The sequence below is a fragment of the Schistocerca piceifrons genome, chromosome 3, assembly GCF_021461385.2.
Source record: "Schistocerca piceifrons isolate TAMUIC-IGC-003096 chromosome 3, iqSchPice1.1, whole genome shotgun sequence".
Taxonomy (NCBI): Eukaryota; Metazoa; Arthropoda; class Insecta; order Orthoptera; family Acrididae; genus Schistocerca; species Schistocerca piceifrons.
The window spans coordinates 11,034,918-11,047,534 of record NC_060140.1 but is presented as its reverse complement, the minus strand read 5'-3'; the positions used below and the strand labels follow the sequence as shown (position 1 = coordinate 11,047,534).

The 12,617-nt window shown below is 37.3% G+C and overlaps 1 pseudogene; it reads left to right on the top strand.

The window, feature by feature from the left end:
• Nucleotides 1-9,222, top strand: part of LOC124787682 — a 68,800-nt pseudogene extending 59,578 nt beyond the window's left edge.
• The last annotated feature ends 3,395 nt before the right edge of the window (nucleotides 9,223-12,617 follow it).

Below are 12,617 nucleotides of genomic sequence, written 5' to 3'. Positions count from 1 at the left end.
GCACTCTAAATTGGTGATCCTCCTTGATCATTATGCGCACTTTTGCAATGATTTCTAGAGTAGTGACACATCTTGGCTGACCTATTCATGGATGATCATCATCTAAGCTCTCCTGACCAAATTTAAATTCATTTATCCACTTAGCAACAGTTGAAGACAAAGGAGCAGAGTCCCCTGGTGTATTCTGGAAATCGGCATGAATGTCGTTCGCTTTCATACCTTTCTTTATGAAGTACTTAATCACTGCTTGAATCTCGACCCGACCCCCCCCCCCCCCCCCTCGTCTTTGCAGATCACTACACAGGAACAGCAACAGAGCCGTGTCACTGCCACAGCTCTCTTCCAAGAGCACTGACATGGCACGTGTTTACAGGTAACAGTCCAACGAATATCATGTGAACAACTTGTGCTAGCGCTGGCCTCTTGTGGTGATTGTTGTTAGGTGTCTTTGTGCTATTGTTAAATGACAGTATGTTTATATGATTCTCTTGCATGAATGATTTCTTAAATGCAAAATTTAAAACATTTATCTCCTACTGCCACACCAGACTGGTCAAGTGACTTGATGGAAACCTTTGACTCACTTAGTGATTTTACATAGGACAATAATTTCCCCTGCTTCTCAGCCAGATCTTTTGCTGAGGTATGACAGTGGTAGTAACCTTTCCTTGTTGCCATTTGGCATTCTCTTTTGAACCAAGAGTGCAGTAGCTTTTCCTTCCTCAGTATTTTCCGAATTTCATTGTTAAACCACAGTGGCTCTTTTGCATCCTTAATTCGTTTACTAGGTACAGACTTGTTGAGAGTGCAATTCACGATCTGTTTAAGCTTTGACCATAATCTCTCTACGTCCATCTTAATGGAAGTAAGTGATGTCAGTTCTGTCTAAGTGAGATGCTAACATCTGCTTATCTGCTCTTTCTGGCATGAACATTTTCCTAGCATTCTTGACTGATTTATTGATTTTTGTAACCTTAGTTGTTATGATGTTATCATGATTATTAATCCCCATCTCTATGCTGAAGTCATTGATGATATCTGGCCTGTTTGTAACTACAAGGTCCAAGATATTTCCATTGCATGTGGCGTGCCAAACTAGGTGCTCAAGACAATTTTCGAAAACCACATTCAAAAGTGCTTCACAAGATTGACTGCACCCCCTGCAATGAAGCCACAGGCTACCATCTATACTCAGTAGGCTAAATTCACCTCCAACTAGTATTGCATGATCTAGGTATTTACGTGCTACTGTCTGTAGACTTTCTTTGAATGGCTCCAAAACTGTCATAGCAGAACCGGGTGGCTGATTAAAACATCCATTAATTAACGTGATTTCACGTAGACTCGTTATACTTCACTGTCACAATCAGCTTTGACCTCAATAGAGACAATGGACACTCCCTCTCCTACAGTGTCTAACCTGCCTTTCCAATATATATTCCATTAATCACTAAATATGTCAGAGCTTTCTACTCTGGGTTTCAGCCAGCTCTCAGACGCTGAGAATAATTTGAGTGCGAGACTTTCCTGGATGGCGGTAAATTCGGAAACTGTGTTACAAGTACTTTGACAACTGATAAAATTTTGACAATCTACACTGGAGTGAATTCAAAAGATAAACCTCAACCAACATTGAATGTATCTTGGTGATAAAGAGCCCAAATAAATAAATTGATGATTTTATTCCATTTCATCTGATTGAATGAAACACACACAGCATAACTACTCAGAAAACAACTATAGTGCTGATTACATTTACTATCATACATGTAGCACTCTGAGAACATTTCACCTTGTCATAGTAGTCCTGTGTTTTGGAACTAGGCAGTGCTTCATTTCACAAACCGAAAGGAATGGCTTCTGTAAAAAAAAAAAGAAGAAGAGGAAATAGTGGTTGCTGGTGTTTTTAACACTATCATTCAATTTAGTTCCTATTGTGAACTTTGCAGCTAGGATATGTAAATGCTCTGAGACTGCTATTGATAATATCTTTATGAACAAATCTAGGGGAAAAAAGTCATATCACAAAACCAATAGTAAATGGACTATCTGATCACGACGTGCAGCATCTTGTGTTAAATGTTGAAATTTGTCAGGATAAAAAAATATTAAATCTGAGTACAGGAGGATAATAAATAAGCCAGAAATTGAGGAATTCAGGAAATTCCTCAAAGACATGAACTGGAGAGATGTTTACCTGACTCAAATGGAAAATACAAAGCATTTATTAATAAAGTTACCTCCTCATTCGAAAATTGTTTTCCTCTAAAGGTAACTCAAATCACACAGAAGTCAAAAGATAAACCATGGATTACACAAGGAATAAAGATATCATGTAGGGCAAAAAGGAGACTGTATCTACTATCTAGGAACATTTCTGATATTAGCATTGTAATGCATTACAAAGAATACTGCAAAATGTTGAATCAAGTAATCCAGAAATCGAAGTAGCTTTATTAAGAGAAAAAGATAATTGTATCGGGCAACAAAATAAGAACTGTATGGGATATAGTGAAGACAGAGAGAAGTGGGGCCAAAAAGGAAGTGGAACAGATAGCTCTAAAAGTAAATGAGACTTTGGTAACAAGTGCATGTAGTGTTGTAAATGTCTTAAGCAAGACTTAATTTTTGTTACTGACGGCTCGGGGTTATGAGGTTCGGTGAATGGTGCAATGGAGTATCTGGGACCAGTCTTTGAAGAACATCGTGTAGAACCTATTTGAGGAACTTTGAATTCCAACCATTGCTTCTCAGTATACTTACTCCTTAATGAAATTTGTTGCAAGTTGTATATCTATATTTCCAACAAATAGCTCAATACATATTATCAATACTAGGAATAAGAACAATCTACATAAAGACCTAAAATCACTTATGTTGGTCCAAAAGGGGGTCCAATATTCAGGAACACACATTTTCAATAAATTACCAGCAACCATTAAAAACTTGGTTTCAGATAAAGCACAGTTTAAACAGAGTTTGAATGACTTTTTGATAGGCAATGCCTTCTACTCTATAGATGACTAACCTAACAGAGACTGTTAGGCCAGCTTGAGTAAAAATATGTTAGATTTAAGTTTTGACAGCACTTGGTCGCAACAGACAATATTAGGTATTTTGTGTATGATAAATTTATTAATAGTGCATAACAATGTTTCATTCTGACAGTGTATTAATTCTGTAAATATTAGCTTTTCCAGTTTACTGTATTGTATTCACCTATTTTGACAATCTCGTGACAAATGATCAGGGTAGTATTCATTATATTAAAATGTTTTGTGTTATACATTCTGACATGTTCCACACCCTCGAGAATCATCTCATTTTTTCAGTGTATGTAACGAAAACTGAATCAAATCAAATCCAATAACCATCTCTCGTCATGTAATAACTTCACTTCTTCTTCTTCCCTTGTCGTCTCCTGTTTTTCCAGTACTCATCCATCTCCTCCTCATAAATTCTATTCGTGTTGTTCTCAATCCCCTATTTCTTCTGCATCGAAAGCCTTTTATTTTTATTTATTTATTTTTTTTATCGAGGTGAGTCTTTACGGACTGCGTGGTAACAACCGACTTCACTCTAGTGCCAGGTCTTGTTCTTGCTCCAGCTTTGACTTCCTGCCAGTATCTTCTGAGCCCCTCCAAGAAGTGCCTTTTTATGCCCTTCAGATAATGGTCCTCACTGTCTTTCAGATGTTGATGCCATGTTAAAACCTTGGTAGTTGGTCACCAATCTTCTAAATTTGTTCCTTTCAGGAATTTCTCTCTGAGATACCAATCTGCTTAAGATCTTTTTCACATTCTTTGAACCATCTCGGCCTCGTTTTCTTACATAGGATGAAACTCTGTATTCTTTTTGTTAGTCGATCACCGTCCATTTTCATGAGATGACCATAAAATAACAATCATTTCTTCGTAATGGATGCTGTGATAGGTTCTGTCTTGCTGCACGAGTCCTCATTTGCTCTCATTCGCCATTGTCCATCGACCCATCTATTACCTTAGGATTTTCCTTAATATCCTACACTCACGCTTTTCCAGCCGCTCAGCTTGACCTTGCCTATTCGTGGTCAAAGTTTTGGATGCTTATAAGCCCTCAGGTTTTACAACTGTATTATAATGTTGGAACTTGGCCCATATACTCATAGACTTTTTGTTGTAAGTATTCTTTGTCAGTTGGTATGCTTGGTCTAACTTCCTCATCCCGACAGTTGCTTCTTCTTTTAATCCATTCTCCTGGTGGATGACTTCACCGAGATACCTGAAATTCTTAACTCATCTGATTTTTTCCCAGGTTGGTTATCATCCATTCAGGTCCGTCACAGATGTTCGTCATATATTTTGTCTTTTGAATAGAGATCTGGAGTCTAACTTTTTTCAGCAATTTCTGACAGCCTATTTATCTTGTTGACTGCTGACTCTATGTTGTTAGCAAAAATGGCCAGGTCAGCCGCAAAATCTAAGCAGTCAATGCACACCCCTTTGTTCTTAGGACCAAGTCTGAACCACTCTTCATTTGTTTCTTCTTGGGCTAATAACTTTCTCCACTCTCGAATGACCTTTTCCAAGACACAATTGAAAAGGAGGGGGATAGTCCATCTCCTCGTCTTATGTCTGTTCTGATTGTAAAGGGTTCAGATACCTCACCCATAAATTTAATTTTTGACACTGTGTTAGCAAGAGTTTGTTTGATCAGCTTTCTTGATGTATTATCCACCCCAAACTTTTCCAAAATATTCATTAATGCCTGTCAGTCGATGGAGTCATATACTTTCTGAAAATCAACAAACAAGACCACATAGTTATTTCTTCCAATTTTTTTTGTACCTGATGATGTTCTTCAGGTTAAAGATCTGTTCTGCGCAAGAATCGCCCTTTCGGAAACCAGCTTGATAGTCCCCAGTCAGTTGGTTACAATGATCTTCTATTCTATTCTGTATCACTTTGGAGAGAATCTTATATGGAACAGATACTAATGAGGTACCCCTATAGTTATTGACATTCTATTTATCACCTTTTTTTTGTGTAGACGATGGATTAAAGCTGACTGCCAATCAGTTGGTATCATCCTAGCTCTCCAGATCTCCTCAAAAAGTTGGACTAGTATATCTAGAGTTTCATTATTTGCCAGCTTCAGTAGTTCCACCACTATTGAATCCTCTCCAGCTGCCTTATTATTCTTAAAGTTGTTGATGATATCTTTGGTCTCCTCTTTACTAGATGGAGATGAGGGGTAGTTTGTGGATTGGGGCACATACAGGGAATCTTTCTTTCGGTTCATCACAATTAAGTAGATTTTCAAAGTAACGAGACATTTTCTTGCAGTTTTCTTTGTTGGTCAGGCCAAGTGTGGTGTGCGTACTGTAAGACCTTCAGTACACACACCATCAGATTATTTGACTTGTTGCTCTAACGAAGTAAGCGAGTGTCAGCAATATGTCTCGTGGTCTTATCATGGCGTGTTTATCTTCTGCCATTAGGCCAGACGATAGAAATGCCACTTGCACGCTTAGAGTAGCAGATTGACGGTGACCAACTTTAAACAGAACTTGATTAATTTTCACATACATTTATTAAAATAATAACAAATATAAAAATTACTTAACTTGGTTCTGGATGCTATTTACAATTGACAATCTGAAGTTCCTTTGGTATTGGTACGTTAATCTTATTCTCACATATATCTCGGATACTTGACAAAAGTGTCTATACATTTATCTTCATGGCTATGTACAGGAAAATGGTAATCTTATTAGGCGCAGACTGAATCTTGACTATGGACTGGTACAGACAATTGTAGAACTCGTACAGACTGGTACAGACTGATGCAGACTGGTACAGACTAATGCAGACTGGTACAGACTGGTGCAGACAAATGCAGACTGACTGATTGAAGGTCTTAACACTTGTTATAATACCTCGCACGTTCATGTATCACTGCGCGAGTGTGATGCGCGAGGAGAAAGTGTTCTATGTTAGCAGCAATCTCATTGGCTGCATTACATATTAATACGCGGATCGGCGGAAGCAGAATTTGGTCCGTCTCTATGGCAGCGCCATCTCGTAGTGCGGAGATGGACGAGCGCTGCGCCTGCGCTGTTGTGCTTAGCGGGGCGCACTCTAGTGGGAAATTTGTGTACGCGCTGAATACGCGGAACTATGTACACAACACTGAGCTTTCCATTTTCGTCTCTAAAACAAAAACTAGGGGCTTGGTATCCTTTCAAATTCGATTTGAACGTCTGATAGAAGTCTCTGACATTGTTTATCTGGAAACGCTGATCGATCTGTTCTAACTGCTGTTTCTCTGCAATTGCTTAACCCTTCGTAGAGTTCTGGCTGCATATTTTCGAACTTCATGGAATACATCAAAATCATCAGGTCTCCTGGTAGAGTTCCACTTTTTCCATGCACTTGCTGTTTGGGCCACCACCTCACCACAAACCTCATTCCACCATGTATGATTCCTCTTTTTAGCTGTCAGGATTGTAGTATTAGCTGCTTGTTGGATCATGGAGGCAATGTCTGCCCATTTATGGGATTCAACTGTCAGTTACTGGTGGCATTGTTCCAATATGTTTTGATTGATTTTGAGCTTCGCAATATCATATTTATGAATTTTCCCGGTTTTCACGGTCTTATTGAGAGGGATGAAATTAATTTTGATCTTGGAGAGGTGATGATCCTTTTAAATTCAGTATTTTATCTGTAAAAAGGTTTCTTTCTATTATTTCTGATTGTTTGATGTTGTTTCTTTCTTATTTCTGTAATCCATGCTATCATTGATTCCTTCTTCCAGAACTACTCATTCAGTAGAGGTCTCTCAAAAAAGATTAATCTTCTTTTAGCCATTACTTCTGATATTTTCTCAAAATTTTTGTAGATCTCCTCATTACTTCTCATTTTCCAGCCATCTGTAGCTTGTATTGCAACCATTATGTTCTAATAATGCTCCTTTGAGGAACCTCTGTTCTGTCCAGCTTATAGTTCATCATTAGGCATCCTCATCCATATAAACATCCTGGTCTTACCACTGTGGGATAGTGTTTTAGTTTTGTTTTTTTAGTTGTACATCTCTTGTTGTAAATATCCTTTGTCAAACGATTTGCTCTCTCCAGTTTGCTGACTCTTGCATCTACTGTTAATTCTTCTAGTCCATTTTGTTGTACAGTTTGTCCAATATATTTAAATTTACTTACTAATGCTATTTTACAGTTTTGTTTTTCTAAGAATGTTGATGCATTGTTTGAAATTGTCATCAATGTTGGTTTTTCGGCTGAAATTTTGGGACCAGCTCTCTTTGCTACTTCTTCCAAAAGATTTCTTTCAATAACTGTCTGTCAGATTTTTTGAAAGTATATCAGAATCATCTGCAGAAGCCAGGCAGTTTACCTTAATTCCATTTGTTTTTCGTCCTAAAATTATTGGTTCAATTTTGTGATTTTTTTTTTTTCTCCAAATTCCAGATACTTTCTATTTTTCTAGAATGCAGTGTTACAGTAAAGGTGATAAACTGTCCCCTTGTCTAACAGCAGTTTTTATTTCAAATGGTTGAGATACTTCTCCCATAAATTTAGCTTCAGTCATCCTATTTGCTAGTGTTTTGAGGATTATGTTTGCTTTAACACAAAATTCTTTGATGATTTTACCTATAATTTCTTTGCCTATCAAATCAAATGTTTTCTTGAAACCAATACGTGATACTATTATAGGTTTGGTGATTAACAGTATGTGGAGAATTATCGATTTTCTAATAAACATCTGTTCTGTGCAGGGTCTTCCCTTTCTAGAGCTCCTTGAGATTCTCCCAGTTATTTGTCTAAAGTTTCTACAACTCTGTCCAGAGAATTTTTGATAATATTTTGTATACCACTGGCAGAAGTGAGGCATCTCTGCAATTGTTGACATTTTGTGTGTCCCCTTTTTTTCATAGCTGTGGATTAATGCTTTCCATAATCTCTTCAGTTTTCCAAATGTTCTCAAACAGCAGTTGTAGATCATTTGTGTGTTCTGACTATGTCAATAATTTTGCTGCAGTAGAGTCTTCATTTGTTGCTTTGAAGTTTTGGAATGATTTGATGGCTTCATGAATTTATTGCTCTGTTAGTGGAAAATCTTCCTCCAGATGTTGTGGGACTGCTATTATATATTGCTACAATGTGCTGTTATTATTATTGTTGTTGTTGTTGTTGTTGTTGTTGTTGTTGTTGTTGTTTGGTTGCCTGTTCTTCAGCACTTTCTTTCTGTTACCTTTATCTATTTGCCGCCATTTTAGCCCATTTACCGGTATTTTCAGCTTGTTCTTCACTTATTTGACCTTTTGGTGGCTCCTCTTGAAGAGATCTTATTTCTCAGCATTTAAAATTACATCATCTGCTGCTCTTTCGCAAATGAATTTCATCATGTCCAGTCTAGTTTTTTCATTCATTTAACCATACATCTTCCTTGACTCAAGATCCTGAATTTTTGTCCTTAATTCTTGAACAGTCTCATTTCTCTTTTTACGTTTTCCAGATGAATAAACTTTTGGTCCTCAAAGCTAAGATTAGTATCAGTTTTTTTATTTGTTTCTGCCTATGGCTGCTATATATCTTTAGTTAGAATATTTTCTCTTGGTGTATTTGATTATAGTCTAAGTCTGAATATTTTTATAAGTACATTTATTGCTGTAGCAATGAGTAAAATAAATTTTATTGCACTGCCTGTAGCATGTAGCACCATTTTGACCATTAGTCCTCTTGCTGTACAAAAAGTAGCTTTGATGATTACTTAATGCAAGTACTTTGTAAGAGCTGTGGAATGGTTAGTATCTGTTTATATTTTTCTGATTAATTCAAGCTCGTCAATGCACATCCTGTGTTAAGGAAATATTTGCACTGAATTTACTGTGTGTTAAATATAAGCAGTGGATCTATTGGGGTAGTCTTTTTGGTAGAAATATGTCAAGGTGAACAAAACAGGAGATGGTGAAGGAAGAGAGGGAAAAGATCAACATTTGCTTCTCATCAGCAATATAACTGGGTTGCAACATTCAGTGAAAATTATCTGTGACAGGAAGTTGTCAGAAATACATTTTTTGAAGAAACTTTATGTTTGTATAAGCATTTATTAAATTTAAAAAGTTGGATTTCATCTGTTAATACAAAAGATAATGTTTTGCATTGCAGGCATGATGAACCTGTCAAAGATGAAGAATCGGCCAATGATTCTTATTGGAGGATAACAGTATGTATAACTTAAACTTGAGATTCTTGAAAATAAAGCTAGTCAGTATTTCTTAACAGTACTGATTTAAATACATCTAAAAGATCGCTGTTACCTAAATGAAAGTTGACGAGCAAAGTCTTAGTGGACATTTGTATAAAATTGTCATAGGTGTTATTTACAAGAAGAGTAAATAGTTTCAATAGGAATGTGGTGAGACATTTAACAAATGTCATGACCACACATTAATAGGATCTTATAACACTACCATTATGATATTAGTATGCTTTTACGTAAATAACAGAAACCCTGTCTCTATGTTGCCACGTATAACCCTCTTACTAAAATTTAGTTTAGTTTCCAAATAAAATGCACTATGGAAGGATAGTCCTGTTTATAGGAAAAGATAATCAATAGAGTTATCCTTCTTACTGGATTTACCGTGTGTTGCGTCTATTGGATAAGTAAATTGGACTATTCACTTCTTTTCCTAAGATCTTACCCAGTGGCTAGATAGAAACACAGTATGAATAATAATATACTGAAGCTAGGACAACTCATTTCCAAGTTCATTTAGTGGTTTAAAACATGTACTTAATGGTCACCAACCTATCCTGGAAATGAAATAGTGAAGTATTGGAGAAGCAGAAATGTGAATTTTGCCTACTTTCTTGCTACTGTTTAGTTTGGCTCTTCAAATAAATTACCCCACTTAAACAATTTTGGGCTACATCTTTATATATTATGTTTTTAAAAAAGAAAAAGCCCAGTAGATAACTTCAAGGAAGGTAAAAAAAATTACCCGGGGTGGGGGGGGGGGGGGGGGACAACCTTTAGAAAACCACTTTCCATAATCAAGAAACTTAAATACTTAGACACTAAAGCACACACTTTTTAACTGAACATTTCACTTAAAGAAAACCTCTTTCTTGGTGGAACTTACTTTCAAAAGCTATTATTCTTTGAATTAATTCTGTATAGCCATCTAACAGGTTCTAGTAACTTGGCTGCACTCTGATTGAATTTTATGTTAGCAAACTATAACACTTTGGTATAGTTAAGAAAACATTTTTATTATTTACGCTAAAGCAATATAAATGGTGCCTCTTTATTTTAACTTGGCACTTCACTCTGATTGAATTTTATGTAAGCAAACTATAACACTTTGCAATAGTTAAGAAAAAATTTTTATTATTTACACTAAAGCAATTTATATTAACTTGGCATTTCATAAGTCTGTAAAACAGGACACTCGGATTAATCAAACACCAGGAAGGATCCCTATACACATGTATGATTAGGATGAAATGACAGGGTGAGCCAGTTTCCATAAAGTTCAAGAATGATTATTAAAACACAGTTTAAATTAATGGTTCATGCTGTACAAAGGTAAAAATAGAAAAAAATCTTATCTGGTGGCTGTAGGCTTGGGTGTGGCGAACAGTTATGACGGCTACACTACCCACACTACGGCCTGCAAGTTTCTTGCTGTATGGGCTCAATTTCTCTTCTTGGCTTCATTCAGTTTTACATACAGCAGCTCAACAACTCGCAGCTATGCTGTAAGCTGTTTGCAGTCTTTAACTGAGGCATTTTTATGAAAATTTGCAGGCAAAGCTTCTGCTCCACAAAGGAGTTACCTCAATCACTGCTGCCTACAGACTGTGTGACTTACTTCCCGCACTTGCTCAAGGTAGCATGCCAATTCGCCTTTCGCACCTTTTGCATTCCCCACAGCTATTTTCGTTTCAAACAAAAGCACACTGGCTTTTACATAACACCTATTTCTTACATTGTTCCTAAGCATGACCATATCTTAAATTGTCAAATTTACATCAACATGAACAATTTCTACACACAAATATTTTTAAATACAAAATGTTATAAAAACATTATTTAGACCCTTGGTATCCTTTGTAGAGGACTTGGGCAGGTTTGTACCATCCTAGAACACATTATTTTGTTACTTCCCTTCAGATATTCCATTTAGCTACATCTACAATAATTCCCAATGTTCTGCCTTTTGAGGTGTCCAGTGCGGGTTGCTCTCCACTTCCTGGGTGTATTGTATCGAGTTAGCTCCCAGGAGCCGCTCAAAGCACAAACTCTTAGAAGATTCACTCTTCTTGTACTTAAGTCGGCATTGTCCTTTATGTATTCAATCCCGATGCAATTTCTGTGTTTCCTGGTCAATGTGAAGGTCCAAGGGATACAGAAAACCTGCACTGGAGCATCGGAATCTAATACAGGTCTTCCAGTAGACGCTCAAAACACAAACTCTACGAAGATTCACACTTCTTGAGGTTAAGTTGGCATTGTGAGTTTTGTATTCAATCCCGATGCAATTTCTGTGTTTCATGGTCAATGTGAAGGTTCAAGGGATACAGTAATCCTGCACTGGTGCATCGGAATCTAATACTGGTCAGCCAGGAGCCGCTCAGACCATAAATTCTTAGAAGATTCACTCTTCTTGTACTTAAGTCGGCATTGTGCTTTTGTATTCAATCCCGATGCAATCTCTGTGTTTCATAGTCAATGTGAAGGACCAAATGATACAGTCAACGTGCACTGGTGCATCGCAATCTAATACTGGTCTCCCAGGAGCCGCTCAAAGCACAAACTCTTAGAAGATTCACTCTTCCTGTACTTAAGTCGGCATTGTGCCTTATGTATTCAATCCCGATGCAATTTCTGTGTTTCATGGTCAATGTGAAGGGTCAAGGGATGCAGTAAACGTGCACTGGTGCATCGGAATCTAATACTGGTCTCCCAGGAGGCGCTCAAACCACAAACTCTTAGAAGATTCACTCTTCTTGTACTTAAGGTAGCATTGTCTCATTTGTAATCAATCCCGATGCAATTTCTGTGTTTCATGGTCAATGTGAAGGTCCAAGTAATACAGTAAACCAGCACTGGTGCATTGGAATCAAATACTGGTCTCCCAGGAGGTGCTCAAAGCACAAACTCTTAGAAGCTTCACTCTTCTTGTACTTAAGTCGGCATTGTGCCTTATGTATTCAATTCCGATGCAATTTCTGTGCTTCATGGTCATTGTGAAGGTCCAAGGGACACAGCAAAAGAACACTGGTGCATCGAAATCTAATACTGGTCTCCCATGAGCCGCTCAAACCACAAAAACCTTAGAAGATTCACTCTTCTTGTACTTAAGTCAGCATTGTGCAATAAGTATTCAATCCCGATGCAATTTCTGTGTTTCATGGTCAATGTGAAGGTCCAAGGGATACAGTAAACCTGCACTGGTGCATCGGAATGTAATACTGGTCTCCCAGGAGCCGCTCAAACCACAAACTCTTAGAAAATTCACTCTTCTTGTACTTAAGTCGGCATTGTCCCTTTTGTACTCAATCCCGATGCAATTTCTGTGATTCATGGTCAATGTGAAGGTCAAAGGGA